At 36.1% G+C, this 18,537-nt stretch overlaps 1 protein-coding gene across 15 annotated transcripts in view; it reads right to left on the bottom strand.

Moving 5' to 3' along the window:
* ZBTB20 (zinc finger and BTB domain containing 20) overlaps positions 1 to 18,537 on the bottom strand; it is an 845,365-nt gene that overhangs the window by 792,056 nt on the left and 34,772 nt on the right. For 4 of the 15 annotated variants that reach the window (XM_033211198.1, XM_033211200.1, XM_033211191.1 and 1 more), the window contains exon 1: positions 4,223 to 4,338. The exons of the other annotated variants lie outside the window; for them this stretch is intronic. The gene's annotated coding sequence lies outside the window, so the exon portion shown is untranslated. Of the gene's footprint in view, positions 1 to 4,222; positions 4,339 to 18,537 lie in introns of those variants that run through there. 15 annotated transcript variants of the gene reach the window in all.

Genomic DNA, 18,537 nt, shown 5'->3' with positions numbered 1-18,537 from the left:
TAAGCAATGGAAATATATGAAATGTGTTTTTCAAGAGAATTACAAGTTTCAAGTTTTGTAAAATACCTACACACCGATATATGACTTGAAAGCTTGGTGTAAAGTATCAAATGTAAATGCTGACTGTATTAGCATTGTAAATAATCCATAGTAATTGTATAAAATAACAAAAATGGCTTACACAGTATGAAAAAAAAATATTTTAAAGGTTTGGTTTCTAATTTAATAATAACTCTAGCAGGTACACACTTGTCCAATTGCTAGTGTTTATTGTCCTTGATGGAGGGTACACTGTTTCTATATAGGTAATACTTGATTTTTATAATGTCCCTGAAATAGTTACATAGCCATGCAAATGAAAATATTTAGAGTTTCTTTTCAGTGCTTTGTGACTTCTTATGGTAACTTAGATCTTCACTGGTTAAGAAAGTAAGGGATGAGGATACTATTTTACTTATGTTGTACAGTAAAACATGTTTCCCACGAAAAATGTAGTCTGTTAAAATATATTTATAAAGTGATCTCCAAGATAAGCCAGGTTTAACGTCCATTTTCAACATTTAGACTTTAGAGGCCACCCTTGAAGCTGAAGAACCCGGGAGCTAGCAGCATTCAAAGAATATCAACACCAGTTATTCTTTTGCCAGAAAAGATCACTAGTTAGCAATATTAGCCAGGTGCTGCTGCTTCAACATATCTTGCCAGATGTTGGGGTAACACGTTTGCTCAGGGCCCAAATTTGGCTTCCTATGTGGCGGCATGACTGGCCACTACTAAGAGGTGGGCAAGTCCATGAACACATCCAGTGATAATTTCTATATTTATAGAAAGCCAGAACATGTGTAGATAATCACACAATTAGATATTTATGTAGTGCCAGATTTTATGAATACGAGAATTTGTTAATTAGCACAAGGACTAATCATTAAAATTCAAAAATAGATAAATAAACAGGAATGCCATTTATTTGTTAACATTTCATGGGGAAAGTATGCAGCTGCTATCCTTTTGATGAATATAGGCTTCTGGAGATAAAAATGTGCAGAATAAAAAATATCTGCAATTTTTGAAACCCTAATGAGTAAAATTCAATAAATCACTATATAGCCTTTACAGTAAAAATAATCATAGTGATTTAAGTTAAAAAAAAAAAAGAAAAAGTTTAAACTGGCAATGCTTAGCATTTGAATTATATGGTCTGGTATTCCTTTTTTTTTTTTTTTTTTTTTTTGAGACAGAGTCTTGCTCTGTCACCAGGCTGGAGTACAGTGGCACGATCTTGGCTCACTCCACCTCCCAGGTTCAAGGGATTCTCCTGCCTCAGCCTCCCGAGTAGCTAGGACTACAGGCGTGTGCTACCACGCCCAGGTAATTTTTGTATTTTCTTTACTAAAGATGGGGTTTCACCATGTTTTACTAGAGATGGGTTTTCACCATGTCGGCCAGGATAGTCTCCATCTCCTGACTTCGTGATCTGCCCACCTCAGCCTCCCAAAGTGCCCTATTTTTTTTTTTTTTTAATCTACTGTTTGGTCCTTTTCAAAGAGCCAAAGCTGATTTTCATCAGATAGGAGTTAAAAAGCACACACACGTCACTCAGTACCAAATTGTTTTAGCTACAGGGCATGGCAAAGCATGAAATAACTTCTTTAGAGCACTTCCTCATGTGGGTGTGTTAGATAACTGTCTGCTCCAACATTAAAATGAAACACACTGTGACCTGGCCAAGATTTTGGGGATCTAAATAGGCAGATATCATGTGCTGATAGGAAGAGCCCACTCTAACCAATAAGGCTGATTAATGAATTTTTCTGGCACTCTGTAGCGCTCCTGTGACGCAAGCCTTTCAGCTTTCCAAATCCCTATACAGCAGAGTACAGTGGTTTTAAGTTTATTTATGTACATTTTATAATGTCCTTCTGTATTTAGATTGTGACAGTCCCTTCCAGAAAAGGCCAAGATTATTTTTCATACTAAAAATATTTTAGATCTACTGAAGGTTAAGAATTATAATGCAAAAGAAAACATAGCCACATTCTAAAAATTAAACCAAACATAAAAATGACTACATTATTACTTGCTTTTATTCTTGCTAGAAGGTTAAAGGAAATTTTCATTTTCTCTTGAAACTCTCTCCATTTTTTGTTTGCTTGTAGTTAACAGATACATAAAGTGAAATTTTTAAAAATATTGTATCTGAAAAGAAGCTGTGATGTATTTATCCATACATGTATGCCTTCGTGTCATACATGTACATGTATGCACAGATATCGCCACATATATGTGTGTACAGAAAAAGAGAATGACTGATCAAGACATAGATAAAAGATTTCTATTGATAAAAACAGTAGAATTTTATATGGTCCTCACAAAGCTAACATAGAAAATGACAGGTGCATGAGACATGCACAGTTTTAACATACAGTATTAGTTTTGAAACAAATTTTTGGGTCACAGTCGGAAATGGCATGAAGTATATATAAAATTGTATTTGATAAACAAAATTATTGTGTACCATATTAACATAAAAGACTCCCCTAAAGTTCCCCTTAGACCTTAGGGAAAAAAAATCTGACGAGACCTGATTGAGCGTACTTAGTATTTGTACTACTCTTGGCCAAAGCCAGCCTATCCAGTTTAAAAAAACAGTTCAGGCAAGATAAGCAAAATGAAAGTCTCAGAATAAATTTTTTAAAAGAAGAGGTAAAAAAATCTTTCAGCACAAAAGTTCATCGCCTTCCTGAAATAGTGGATTTTTAATAAACATTTTACTAGGTTTGAACCTTGAGAATGTGTTTGGGAATCTGCTCTAGCGTCCCAGGTGGGTTAAGAATATTGCTTTATGGACTTCTTTGTGTTGTCAGAGAGGCCTAATGGAATTAAGGGGGGAAAAAGTCTGCCACTTCTATTAAATAAATAATTTATTACAAAAAGATGATTGTTATTATCAAAGATCTCTACAGATCAGCATCCATTTTCTAACATTGCTCTGTATATGCCGAAACATTTGCGTGTCTATGTGACTCAAATTTCATCAAATGAATAGCAGTTTTACTTTGACAAATCTGAAATAAAATTCCAATAAGAAGTCCATTTCAAATGGATCTTATTAAAATAATCCTTTCAATTTTGAAGAACACTATTCTGGGAAAACTCTTCAACAATGTCTGCTAGTTTGAAATGTAACTTTTCCCACTATAAAAGGAAAAAAAGAAATAAAGGAAAAGAAAGCACCACAAAACTGTATTTGAAATAAAAAATACATTATTTATGCTCCCCAAAATGTTAAATGAATACTTACAGTTGTTGTGCAAGATGGCCTGATATACTTCATAGCTTCCACTTTGTAAAAAGATGGCCAGCCCCTCACTCCACCCTCCCCAAGCATAAATAAACAGTAACATACTAAAAGGAAACTGTCCTAGGATAAAAACTGGTTGTTAGGAAAGTTCGCATTCTTACTAACCAAAGTGATATTCCTATAAATGTAAAAGCTCATCTGCAAAATAAAAGTTAGAAAACAGAATACCTTATTTGTTTAAAAATACATCCCCCAGATGCAATGTTTCTATGTGTGTGATGACAAAAATAATTACTCAATTCTTACCCACCCTCAGCAACTACCCCTCACCTTATGTCCAATGGCATTAAATAAACATGCTGGCAAAAAGTATTCAACCTGCTTCAAGGATTTAAACTGTAAATATGGACTTTAAACTTCAACATAAAACAAAGAACAAGAGTCTCACTTTAGTAATACCCACACTGGCATTGCAGCTAAAACTCATTGGCAAATAACTAACAAAACCGAGTTAGCAATAAATAAGGACAACATGATATATAGACAGACAGATGGAACTGCATAAACAGACAAGAAAAGCAAAGAGACAAACATACGGAAGGGTCTGTTTTAAAAGAGTGAAAGATTCTGATTTATTTGGTACTTTAGTGAGAAAAATAGATTTGTTTGTAATTATTTTTAAAGTAACAAAACTGAATCACAAGGGCACACCCCTAAGTAAGTAGGAAGAAAATTAGTAAAAGGTAGGCCTCCTACAGATGTTCTAAATTTTAAGCTAGCACTAGCTCTGTCAAACTTAAATCTGCAAATTAAAATTCAAGGAGGAAAGAATAAAGGCATTGGGGGCTAAAGGAGATGACAGAGGGGGCATTGAGGAAGCAGGATTTTTTTTTTTTTTTTTAAGAAAGTTGTCTGCCCTACCTTCTTCCCCAGCGCTGAGTTTCTCTTCTTATAATCGGTGTCTCCCTGGAAGTACAGTGTGAGTGGTAATGACTGCCTGCCTCCCTAATGAGTCCATTTTCCTGCTCTTGATGTTGTGTATATACACACACTGCAACCTACCTTACAAACCACAGAGACGGGAAGAGAGAGAGAGAGCAAGAGAGAGGAGGGAGGGGGGAAGAGAGGGAGAGAGAGACAGAGACAGAGCAAGCGAGTAAGAGAGAGAGAAGAGGAGAGAGAGAGAGAGAGAGAGAGAAAGAAAAACAGAAAGAAACAGAGAGAAAGGCACAGACAAAGCCCTCCTACCAGACAGCAGACAGCTCTCCTTCCCCTATCCAGCAAAATGCAACTCGTCTAATGCAGCAACAGGTTCAGTATTGCCAGACTAACAGTGAAAAAGGTATATTCTCTATATCATTATTGCTTGCAAATAAACAGTTTAAGAGCAGCTGGCTCCACCTTCTTTATTTATGCTCCATTATGAGGAATGTATTGTTTCAGTTCTAGCAGTACATGTAATTATCATAAATATATTTTTTGCATATAAGCAAGAAATAGTGAAATGCACAGCTTATTTATGCAATCTTTTAAATTTATTTTTTAATGTGAGAAGAATGTGAACAAATCAGCTCTGACAAAAGCCTAGTAATGATTTTAAAGTCAGAGCAGTCTTAAAGGAGGCTCTGTAAGAAACAGACTCTATACAATAGGAAAACTAATCTCAGACGAAACTGATAACTGCAAAGAAGAAATCATGGCTCAGTTAATAAATCAAAACCATATACAAAATTGCAGACTTACAAAATTACAGACCAAAACAGAATTAAGCTTAATTAAGTAACTAATAGGCTAGGACCCTAGAAGAAGGGAGATTGGCTTCTCATTTGAAGCATCTAGCTGTACAAACATCACAATGCAATGTACTCTGTGTGAACAGGTGCAATGCGTATAGTACATAGTGGTACAATGACAGAAATAAATCCCATAAGAAGCTACCATCACAATCAGGACAAGATTTCATAGAATATAGGACTGAAACTACAGCAGTTACCCTTAATCTTTTATTAGGAGGGAAAAATAAAAATAATCGATGCTCCTAAATAAACTTGCCTTAAAAGATTAAAAAAAAAAAACAACAGTTTTTCTTTGTCTGATACTTCTAACCAGATTTTTCTTATATTCTAGTTCCAAAATTATGCTGTTATTATACTCCTCACCCCATCACATGCTTCCCACCCACTTTCCCCATTCCCAGGTGCCCTTTCTCCTGTAAGTGATATATTTGCAGCTATAGAATTACAAACATCAGAAAACAGAACTAGTTTTAAGCCACTCTCCTCGTCCCCCAATTTTTAAAAACTAGACTCTACTTGATGAGTCATATCTCCTTCTAGCACTATATCTATCTAGACACCCATCTCCCTTAATATATTTCTATACAGTTTGGCTATGTGTGATTTAGATGAGACTTAAGAACATTATAATGGAGGTAAAATTTTCTAAAGAATATTTACACACAAATAAAAAATGTAAGTGCATTTGACTTATTCAAACCCTGCGTTTCGGTAACAATAATCCTAAGTATATTAATTGTAAAAGTCATCCTTTGTATGTGGTTTTGTGTATTAACAAGCTTCAAAAATTAGAATATGTCTCCCTGCATAAACAAAACTACCTTGAAACAAAAGCTTCAATTCCTTTGTTTAAAAAATAATCAGTTTTCAATTAAAAATCAAATAACTCTTTCAATACATAACTTATAGATCAACTGTATCTTCACCTTATTCACAAAAATCTTTAAGAATGTCAAATAAATTTTGGGTCATGTTTAGAATACAGATCAATATTGCTTTAGCTATTTTCAGGGTGGATAACCTACAGCACAGACATTAGAATGCAATACATTATACAAACTATCCTGGAAAAATTTCTAGTAAGAAACTAAGAGTTCAGACCACTCTAGTCTCATTGTAATCTACCAATTCAACCTCTCTAGTGCTGCAGTAGTATATTACCCTCCCAAGGGTGGATGATTAAGCGGAGACAGACACACACTAAAAATGATTTAACAGTCCCCGACTTCAGGTCACTTGTCTGTAGAGAAACTTTTCCAAAATATATTTAGCGTGCCCAAGGTACCAGCATGTATCTCCTCCTCACTATTTGGCCTGGCAGCTCTGCTTTTCTACTATTGCCCTATTGTTTCTCCGAAGATTTATTAAAATGTATTAAGAAAAATGTCAATTAAAAAACACATAAACCTCAGAGTTTGACAGATGGATTTGAATTAGATATTTGTATTTTCTGAATTTTTAAAATAAGGTTCTAGGTATTTTATTTTGTTTCATTTTGTTTTCATTAAAGGAGAAGACAGTATTTGATTTCTACCAGCAGGAATCAAAAGGAATATAAAGGACCATGAAGGCTCTTTTCTAAAAAACAACCTGAGAGCTAAATTTAAAAGGAAAACAAATCTTTTCCCTTAGTGAAAAATGAGACCGGGCACAGTGGCTCACACCTGTAATCCCAGCACTTTGGGAGGCCAAGGCAGGCAGATCACAAGGTTAGGAGTTCGAGACCAGACTGGCCAACATGGTGAAACCCTGTCTCTACTAAAAATACAAAAATTAGCTGGGGGTGGTAGCGCGTGCCTCTAGTCCCAAGTACTCGGGAGACTGAGGCAGGAGAATAGCCTGAATCCAGCAGGTGGAGGCTGCAGTGAGCCAAGATCACGCCACTGCACTCCAGTCTGGGCAACAGAGCAAGACTCTGTCTCAAAAAAAAAAAAAAGAAAGAAAGAAAGAAGAAGAAGAGGAAGAGGAAGAAGAAAAATGTACAACACCTCAAAACTTTTCCCATGTCTGTACATTTTACTAGATTCAAAGCACAACAAGTGGTACATTGTTAGTACTTACTGGAATTCAAGATATACTTTCCCTAGTTGGGACTGGAGACAATAAGAACTGAAGAAATCATTGTAATTGACTACCATACTATAGAAGTTATAAAGTTATTAAATTAAATTGCTTCATTTGTTGATATGTCATGGGGCAATTTGGTTCTGTAGAAAGATCCTAAAGTGAAAGTTAAAAACTGGTTCTATCCTAACTAGATTCAATTCAATCCCAATCAAAATTCCAGAAAATTATTTTGTGGATAAGAACTCACTGATTCTAAAATTTATATGGAGAGGCAAAAGACTCAAAATAACCAACATAATATTGAAAGAGAAGAACAAAGTTGGACAAATCAAACTACCAAACTTCAGGACTTACTGTAAAGCTACAGTAATCAAGAATGCGTGGTACTGGCAAAAGAATAAACACAGCAGATCAATGGAACAAAATAGCCCAGAAGAAGGCCCACATATGTATAGTCAACTGATCTGTGACTTAAAAGGAAAGGCAATACAATGGAGCAAAGACAGTATTTCCAACAAGTGGTGATGGAACGAATGGATATCTACATGAAAAATAAATAAAACTAGACACAGACTTTACACTCTTCACAAAAATTAACTCAAAATGGATGGATCATAAACCTAAATGTAAAATGCAAACTCTAAGACTCCTAAATAGGAAAAAATCTGGGTAACTCTGAGTTTCACAATGACTATTTTAGATACAACACCAAAGACACAATCCATGAAAGCAATAATTGATAAGCTGGATTTCATTAAAATTTAAAAGTTGTGCTCTGAAAAAGATACTGTAAAGGTAATGAAAAGACAAGCCACAGACTGGAAGAAAATATTTGCAAAAGATGTATCTCATAAAGGACTGTTATCTAAAACATGCAAAGAATTCTTAAAACTCAACAATAAGAAAATATTATAACCTGATTAAAAATTGGTCAAAGACTTTAACAGTCACCTCACCAAAGAAGATATACAGATGGCAAATAAATATATGAAAGGGGCTCCATATTATATGTCATTGGGGAAATGCACATTAAAAATAACAGTGACATCCCACTATACTCGTAATAGAATGGCCCAAACTCACAGCAATGACAACATCAAATGATGATGAGGATGTGGAGCAACAGGAACTCTCATTCATTATTGGTAGGAATGAAAAATGGTCCAGTCACTTTGGAAGACAGTTTGGCAATTTCTTACAAAACTAAACACATATACAATCCAGCAATTGCACTGGTTGGTATTTATGCAAAGGAATTGAAAACTTATGCCCACACAAAAACCTACACACAGATGTTTATAGTAACTTTATTCATAATTGCCAATACTTGGAAGAAATTAATATACCCATTAGTAGATGAATGGATAAATTATGGTACATCCAGGCAGTGAAATATTATTTAGTGCTAAAAAGAAATGAGATATCAAGCCATGAAAAGACATGTAGGAAACTTAAATACATATTACTAAGTGAAAGAAGCCAATCTGAAAAGATTGCCTTCTATACACTGTATGTATCTATACACTGTATGATTTCAACTATATGACATTCTGAAAAGGCAAAACCACGGAGACAGCAAAAACTCACTGTTTGCAAGAGTTTAGGGTACAGAGAGGGATGAACAGAAGAACACAGGATTTTCAAGGCAGTGAAACTACTTTGTATAATACAATAGTGACAGATACACGTCATTATTTTCAAACCCACAAAAGGCACAACACCCCAAGAGTGAACCTTAATGTAAACTATGGGCCTGGAGTATTAATATGTTGAAGATGGCTTATTATATGTAACAAATATACGACTCTGGTGGGGGATATTGATGACGGGGAGGCTGTTCATGTGTGAAGGCAGCGGGTATATGAGAAATCTCTGTACCTCCCCATCAATTTTACTATGAAACTAAAATTACTCTAAAAAAATAAAGTCTATTAAACAATAAATCAAAAGAAAATTGGTTCTGGTCCCAGCATTGCCACAAATAGCTTGCATACCTGGGCAAGTCATGCAACCATCCTGAGTTTCAGTTTCTTCCTATGCTAAAAATAATAAATTTAACAGGATGGAATTGAACAGCGTATCATAATAATAGTTATTATAGCCAGTGCTTAAGTGCTTACTATGTGCCAGGAACTGTTCTAAGTACTTTTTATTTCTTAACTCTTTAAAGCCTAACAATTACCCTATGATGTAGGAATTATTTTTAGTCTCATTTTCAAGACGAAGAAAAAGAGAGATTAAGTGACTTGCCTGAAATCACATAGCATAATAATAATAATAGGATTTGAACCCAGCCTGTCTAGCTTAGAGTTTATGTGCTTAATCCCTATACCATACTGTTTTACCCAATACCTAAAGATAGTTAAGGCCCCATCCAGCCATAAGATTCTGTGGTTGTGAGTCAAATCCAATAAGTCCTGATGATTTCTTATTCCATCTGGCTTACTAACACAGAATAGTGAAAATTTGCTATTCAATACCCATAGCTCTCAATACATTTGGTTTAACGGTACAGCAACTCCATCTAAAATACATACTCTATCATGCATTCTTAAAGGTTGCATAATTCAAGATTCAAATATCTAATAGTAATGCAAATAATTGTTTAAAGAACTAAATAATAAACACAATAAAACATTTCCTATTTTCTATAGGCTGAGAAAGGAATGAAAAAAGCAAGAATTCAATTGTAAAGGATTGGTGTATTCTATGGGTTTTGTTTGTACGTTTGTTTTTTGAGACAAAGTCTCGCTCTGTCACCCAGGCAAGAGTGCAGTGGTGCAATCTCGGCTCACTGCAATCTTTGCCTCCCCAGTTCAAGCGATTCTTCTGCCTCAGTCTCTGACTAGCTGGAATTACAGGCGCACGCCATCATGCCCGGCTAATTTTTGTGTTTTTAGTAGAGACGGGATTTCACCATGTTGGTCAGGCTGGTCTCAAACTCCTGACCTCGTGATCCACTCGCCTCAGCCTCCCAAAGCTCTGGGATTACAGGCGTGAGCCACCACACCCAGAGAGGAAAAGGCTGGGATTAGTGGGTCAAAATGAGTAAGTGCTACACTAAGTAAATGACTTTGCCATTGAGGACACCACCATAAAGTTAATTGTATGTGGCATAATTAGACAATAGTTCTTTTTTTTCTTCTTCATTTTTTTTTAGACCAAGTCTCACTCTGTCGCCCAGGCTGGACTGCAGTGCCGCGATCTCGGGTCACTGCAAGCTCCGCCTCCAGGTTCACGCCATTCTCCTGCCTCAGCCTCCCAAGTAGCTGGGACTACAGGCGCCCGTTACCACGCCCAGCTAATTTTTTGTGTTTTTAGTAGAAACGGGGTTTCACCGTGTTAGCCAGGATGGTCTGGATCTCCTGACCTAGTGATCTGCCCGCCTCGGCCTCCCAAATTGCTGGGATTACAGGCATGAGTCACCGCACCCGGCCCATTAGGCAATAATACTTAACCTTGGTCATCTGTTTTAAAATTGTATCCCATCGGGCCCAAGGACAACAGTAGGCCAGGAGTACCATCCTTAAATGGGAAGAGATGTATATCTAATTTAAATTCTAATCAACAAATGTTTAAATTTAAAACTAAAATAAAGTATTACATGTAAACTATGTAACTGGAAGTACAGTTACTATGGCTGGAGGATTTTATATGCCTCTCCTCCCTACTAGACTAAGAGACTCCCTCCCCACCATCGCCACCTTCTTCCCCTCTGCCCCCCAGAACAGAGGCCCTACTTATTAAGTTTTGTTGGTCTAGCATCTGGCAGTACACCTGTAATATAACTGAAGCTCAAAAAAGTTTTCTTGAATGAATGAATGACTAAACAAACAATAGTACATAGCGTTTATAAACCTTGGTTAATTGAAAACCAATAAATCTGAGATATAAGGATGGTATAAACAAGAGCGCTTTGAAAAATGTATTAAGTCACATATTAAACATATCCTTATCTTAAGATCTTGTGACAAAAATAGAAAAAGTAATCTTCAACTTTGCTGTATGTTTGAAAGAATTTCACAATAAAAAGTTTGATAAGGCTGGTTGCAGTGGCTCACACCTGTAATCTCAGCACTTTGGGAGGCCAAGATAGAAGGGTCACTTGAATCTAGGAGTTAGAGACCAGCCTGGACAATATACTGAGACCGCATGTCTATAAAAAAATCAGCCGTGTGTGATGGCATGCACCTGTAGTCCTAGCTACTTGGGAGGCTGAGGTGAGAGGATTTCTTGAGCCCAGGAGGTCAAAGCAGCAGTGAGCTATGGTTGCACCACTGCACTCCAACCTGGGTGACAGAGTCAGACCGTGTCACAAAGAAAAAAAAAAAGTTTGATAAAAAAGGTAGTCATATCTCACACCACTCAGAATGGGGATTATTAAAAAGTCAAGAAACAACAGATGCTGGCGAGGCTGTGGAGAAATAGGAATGCTTTTACACTGTTGGCGGGAATGTAAATTAGTTCAACCATTTTGGAAAACAGTGTGATGATTCCTCAAGGATCTAGAACCAGAAATGCTCTCTGACCCCACAATCCCATTACTGGGTATATACCCAAAGGAATATAAATCATTCTACTATAAAGATACATGCACACGTATGTTTACTGCAGCACTATTTACAATAGCAAAGACATGGAACCAACCAAAATGCCCACCAATAATAGACTGGATAAAGAAAATGTCATACATATACATCATGGAATACTATGCAGCCATTAAAAGGAATGAGATCATGTGCTTTGCAGGGACATGGATGAATCTGGAAGACATCATCCTCAGCAAACTAACACAGGAATAGAAAACACCACACGTTCACACTCACACGTGGGAGCTGAACAATGAGAACACATGGACACGGAGGGGAGCAACACACACCAGGGCCTGTAGGAGGGTGGGGGGGCAAGAGGAGGGAGAGCATCAGGACAAATAGCTAATGCATGTGGGGCTTAAAACGTAGATGATGGGTTGATAGATGCAGCAAACCACAATGGCACACATATACCTATGTAACAAATGTAGAGGTTCTGCACATGTATCCTGGAACTTAAAAAAAAAAAAAAAAAAGATATTCCCATACAACTAGCAGAATTTCAATAAACATTATTTCTGAGAAGAAAATTCAGCTTCCCTTCACATTTCATTTATCTATTATTTCTTCACATCTATAACATAAGTGTTTGTAAAAACCTGAAGTTGGCTTCAGAGTACTTCATAGGAATGGAATTGTCCTCTTTGAGGAAAACATCTTGATAAGCTGCTGGAGTCAGAGAGTGAGGCATGAATAATTCATGTGGGTTTAAACTGTACTACATAAAAAATGAGTAATAATTTGAAGTTAGGGGAGCACAGAGATGAGAGGGAGGAAGAAGAGGAGTAAAGGGAATTCCCAATGTAAACATGGACAGATTTATTTTAAGTAATGTCTAATTATAAATTCTGTGAAGCTTATGTTTTGTGATGCAAATACTCTCCTTCTCTCCAAACTTTCAGGAAAAGAAAATATATATTCTACAGTCTTATATAGTAGTAGAATGAACAATCAAAGAATGAAAAAATGAAGTTATTGCCTCACATTCACCCATATACTGTAGCCTTTATAATCACGGCAGTTTCCTAATAAGCCAGAAAATATTCCCACAGTTCCTCGGAGTGACCAGTGGTAGAGTGAACAGTGGCCAGTGAATAGTAAATAGCAAAGAGTAGAAAATCAAAAGTATCTTTAATATAGAATGACTCATATCGATATGTGGATATGAGTCATTCACCCTTTTCCACAATTATAAAGGAGAAATATGACCATGGGGAAAAGTGGCATGGAGTTTAATATCTGAATAAGATTATTATGCTAGTACAGCTGTTGTTACTACTCCTATAAGCTGATCTTAAATGATATGAATATCTTTAGACATTTAGAAGAGGGTACTTTTGTGACACAATCAATAAATGCTAAATCAATGGATTACAAAACATAAAAATGTTATTTGTAATAACTCCCTGGCTCCAGAACAACGTATTAGACACATATACCATATGAACTCTTCCTGCTGACTGCTCAATCCTCTCTACTAAACAATCTACAACAACGCCAGCAACCATCTTGAACGTTTCCACATCTACGTAATTTACTTATATGTACAGTTTATATTTAATACAAAAGGAAAAGAAAGAGAAACTACAGAGTGCATTCTATAGGAAAAATAAAAGTCACTTTCATTTTCTATAGGAAAAATAAAAGATATAAAAGATGCATCTTAATTGCCATAAACGTTTGTCAAGCAGGTTGGTGAGATCCTTACTGTTTGGCCTGGTGAGGCTATACTCAAAAACTCAGTAGTCTTCATTTCTTTCCAATATACAAAAATTGTTACTATTAATAAGAATGCTTTCTTAAAAGTTATCTCTACTACATGTGTCAGAAACTCAGCCCAACATACACTTTCTCATTTAATCCCCCAACAGCATTGTAAGAAATCTCATTTTCAGATTATACATAAACAAAAAGAGGCCCAAAGACACATACCTAATAAGTAGCAAAGGTCGGGCCTAACATCTATCCAAATGGAATGTGTGAGGAATAGAAGGAGGGAATTTATAAAATTACTCTGAAAATTATCTATAATAATACACTGGTAATATTAGGTAGAAAAAGAAGACTAATGATGGGGAACAGATTTGAAAGGATATATGTTCTCCAGATAATTTCAAAACTTAAATTTTATATTTGTTTGAGGAAAAGTATATTAGGTATCTCAAAGTAAAATTTAAAGAAAGGATAATGGAAAAGACTAGTATATTAAAAAATAAATTTCAAAAGCAACGAAAGAAAACATACCATGAACCAGTTTGATTAAAGAGTTGGAAACAGGCCGGGCGCGGTGGCTCAAGCCTGTAATCCCAGCACTTTGGGAGGCTGAGATGGGCGGATCACGAGGTCAGGAGATCCAGACCATCCTGGCTAACACGGTGAAACCCCGTCTCTACTAAAAATACAAAAAACTAGCCAGGTGTGGTTGTGGGGGTCTGTAGTCCCAGCTACTCGGAGGGCTGAGGCAGGAGAATGGCATAAACCCGGGAGGCGGAGCTTGCAGTGAGCTGAGATCCGGCCACTGCACTCCAGCCTGGGCCACAGAGCGAGACTCCGTCTCAAAAAAAAAAAAAAAAAGAGTTGGAAACATTAGGCAGGGCACGGTAACTCACGCCTGTAATCCCAGCACTTTGGGAGGCCGAGACGGGCAGATCACCTGAGGTCAAGAGTTCACGACCAGCCTGGCCAACATGGTGAAACCCCATCTCTACTAAAAATAGAAAAAAGTTAGGTGGGCGTGGTAGATATTACAGAATATTTGATAACATAAAATAATTAGATAATTAAATTCTGAACTTTTCCAGGCACTACATTTTTACTATTACCATTATTTTAAGTTACCTTAATAAGTATATAGAAATAAATAATAAATTAGAGAAGTTTTAGGTAGTGGTGAGTAGCAGTCAAAATATTTATAGCTCATAAGGAATGGGCACAGAAGAAATGTTACAATGACTAATCAAAACAATGCTGGCTTTAAATACAGTGTGTATTCCCTGAATATCAACCCTAGCTTTAGGTGTAAAATCAAAATCCATCTCTTAAAGCAAATCAAGAAAAGTTATATGTAGTTTTACCACTAAGTTCCTTCCCCTACTCTCAAGAAATTGATTCTCCAATAATTAAAAAGTATACGCTCCATCAGTAAAAAATATTTAAAAATCTACACAGATCACTGTCTGTTCTCAACTCCATTCCTATCTAAATTTTAGATTATTACTAAAATTTTAAGGCTCTTCCATATTTGGGTGTGTATTTTCTATTACTTTTTTTGTGTTTAGATTTACCTCTTATTTTTTAATTGACATATAGTATTTATACAAATTTATGGGGTATATGTGATATTTTGTTACATGCATAAAATGTGTAATGACAACGTCAGAGTACTTAGGTTGTCCTTCACCCCGAGTATTTATAATTTCTATGTGGCTTTTTTTTGTTTGTTTTTGAGTACACTCTTCTAGCTATTTTGCAATATAGAATATTCTTTTTTTTTTTTTTTTTTTTGAGACGCAGTCTTGCTCTGTCGCCCAGGCTGGAGTCTGGAGCGCAGTGGTGCGATCTTGGCTCACTGCAAGCTCCGCCTCCCAAGTCCACGCCATTCTCCTGCCTCAGCCTCCGGAGTAGCTGGGACTACGGGCGCCCGCCACCACGCCTGGCTAATTTTTTTGTATTTTTTTAGTAGAGACAGGGTTTCACCGTGTTGGCCAGGATGGTCTCGATTTCCTGACCTCGTGATCCGCCCGCTTCGGCCTCCCAAAGTGCTGGGATTACAGGCGTGAGCCACCGCACCCAGCCAGAATATTCTTATTAACTACAGTCACCCTACTCTGCTATTGAACATTAGAACTTCTTTTGTCTAACTGAACATTTGTACCCATTAACCAATCTTTCTTCATCCCCAACCCACTCAATCCTCCCAGCCTCTATTATCTATCATTACTTTCTGCCTCCATGAGATCAACATTTTAGCTCCCACATGAGTGAGAACATGAGATATTTGTATTTCTGTGCTTGGCTTATTTCACTTAACATAATGACTGACCTCCAGCTCTATTGACGTTGCTGCAAATGGCATTTCCTTCTATCTTATGGCCAAATAGTATTTCATTGTGTGTATATATGCCACATTTTCTTTATCCATTCATCCATTGATGGACACGTAGGTTTAATTTCATATCTTTGCCACTATGAATAGTGCTGCAATAAACATGGGAATGAGGTGTTCCTTTGATATACTGATTTCTTTTTAAGGGGGATACTCAATAGAGAGATTGCAAGATGATCTGTTTTTCATTTTTTGAGAAATGTCCATATTGTTTTTCATAGTGGCTGTACTAATATACATTCCCATCAACAGTGTGTAAGAGTTCCCTTTTCTCTGCATCCTTTCCAGCATCTGTTATTTTCTGTCTTTTTAATAGTAGCCATTCTGATCGGTGTAAGATGTTATCTCATTGTGGGTTTTGATTTGCATTTCTCTGATGATTAGTGATGTTGAGCATTTTTCCTATACCTATTGGCCATTTGTATGTCTTCTTTTGAGAAATGTCTATTCATTTCCTTTGCCCACTTTTCAATGTAATGAATTGTTTTCACTGTTGAGTTGTCTGAGTTCCTTATATATTCTGGTTATTAGTCCTTTGTCAGATGAATAGTTTGCAAATATTTTCTGCTATGTTTAAAAGGTTTAATTTTAAAAAACAACAACGACATCCTACAGCAGTTATGTGTCTATTGACTTCAATTTATTCACTAAAATAGTTTGCATATAAATGATGGGTAAATTCCCCTTCCAGGCACTCTTTCTATAGTAGAAGTTAAAAACTACAATTCTCAGATGGCTTTGCCAGAATACGAAGCATTGGTATAAGATCAAAGGCAAAGACAGACTTCTTCCCCTCTCCTGCTTTTGGCACTGAAAACCTCAGCAATGGTGCTCCAACAGGCTCTGCAGCACAGAACTCGGTATCTGGGCTCTGGACTGCTGATTGCAACACTGGTTATGCAAGTGCAGAACAACAGCCACCACAAGTGACTGGAAGCTCTAGCAGCTGTGACAAGCACAACAGAATTCAAGACACTACATATTATCCTGGATTTTTGAAGTGTCCATAGGAGTGTGGACACCTGGCTTCCTACAATGCAGTGAGATTGGTGATTCCAACAACCACAGCAAAATGTGGAAGCAGCAGCAGCGGCAGTGTAACACTTGTAAGCTCTGGATAACAAAACCATCCCTTGCTTTCTGAAGGAATTTGTTACTAAATAATATTGCCACCTTCTGTTTGCTCCACCAGACTTTCCAACACTTTTGTAATCAATTCCCTGGATTGAAGTTCCTCTGTTCTGAGTCATTTCTGTTTGTCTGGGCATTGATTAATATAAGCCCATACTCCAATATATGCATAATTATTTATAATATACATACATTACTACAATACATTACAGAATATGCAGCAATAGACATTTTAAAAGACTGAGGTAAACAAGAAGTAAACATTTTAAATTTGGGGCTCTATTTATAAACAATTTAAAAACATTTTGCTCTTACTGAAGAGCAAACTGCTCTTGATGTTCTTACTGAAAAACATTAAAACAAAAAATTTGAGTAAATATGTGTCATTCTCTATGTCTTGGCTTGGTTTTACACTTTGTAAAACAGTCATTTGAAAATATAGTACTATTTTCAGGTTACTTATAATGGTTGTCATGGGTGCAGAGGAGGGGTGGTGGTAAGTTAAGGGAGAAAACCTCACAAAATAGTAAATCCAAATGGAAGAAGAGTATCAATGGCTTTGCTTACTACATCACAATAATCAATTTTCAAAACTAATGACCAGTTATGTAAAATACTTTGTTGAAGTTTGACTAGTAAATTTCCATCTTCACAGATGTAGTAAGTCATTCCTATAAACTAAGAGGTGTAGCATTTTATTTTTTAACAAAAGTATTTTAAAATCAATTTAAAGATTGCATTTGAAAGATCTTAAAATAAGTTATAAAATTATGTTCCAAGTTTTAAAAATATGCCAATACATTTTTGTACAATTTTCAATGTATATAGAAACTAGTTTTACAATTACATTGGTTTTGGCAAGAAAATCACATTGTAATGAAAAGAATTACAAACATTCAATATGAAATGTTTTCTCCATAACCACAGGTCCTTCAAAAAGCAGTTACCTTCCCAGTCATTATTAGTACTCTACTTTAAAAAGACAGATCGAATATGTTACTTTTCAAAAATATGTTAGAGAACATAGTATTGACAGTCACCTGTCATAACAGAAAAGGTGAGCAAAATTAGAACCCTTGTCATTCTGTAAAAGAAAAATGCACAACTGCCATAAATTTCTTATTACTCTTCAATACTCTACCTCTGGATAACCAGTGAACCTCAAGTGGTGCAAATGATATTCATGGACCATTCTCCATCTTATTATAAAGTATCATAAAGGTTCCACTAAAATTTTAGGATTCTTTCACATTTGGTAATGTTATTTTTTACTACATTTTAAAGCTTTAAATTAAAAAATGAAAACAAAGTGACCACATCAATGATGTCCTACAGCACTTGTGTGTACTTCTGACTCAATTTATTTGCTAAAATAGCTTGTCTATAAAAGACTGAAGGGATTTCATGTGTAGAAGTAGTTCTGTAACCTGACTCAGCAAGCCTTTTTCTATTCCATTCCAACCAACCACTCCAATGTTCTAAAACTATGTAACTATAGATAACATAGATTTTCAAGAACACACTGTTTTACTGTAGGAGAGTATT

This window comes from Trachypithecus francoisi, unplaced genomic scaffold (genome assembly GCF_009764315.1).
Source record: "Trachypithecus francoisi isolate TF-2019V2 unplaced genomic scaffold, Tfra_2.0 Lachesis_group0, whole genome shotgun sequence".
Lineage (NCBI taxonomy): Eukaryota > Metazoa > Chordata > Mammalia > Primates > Cercopithecidae > Trachypithecus > Trachypithecus francoisi.
This window is presented reverse-complemented; position numbering and strand designations above follow the sequence as displayed.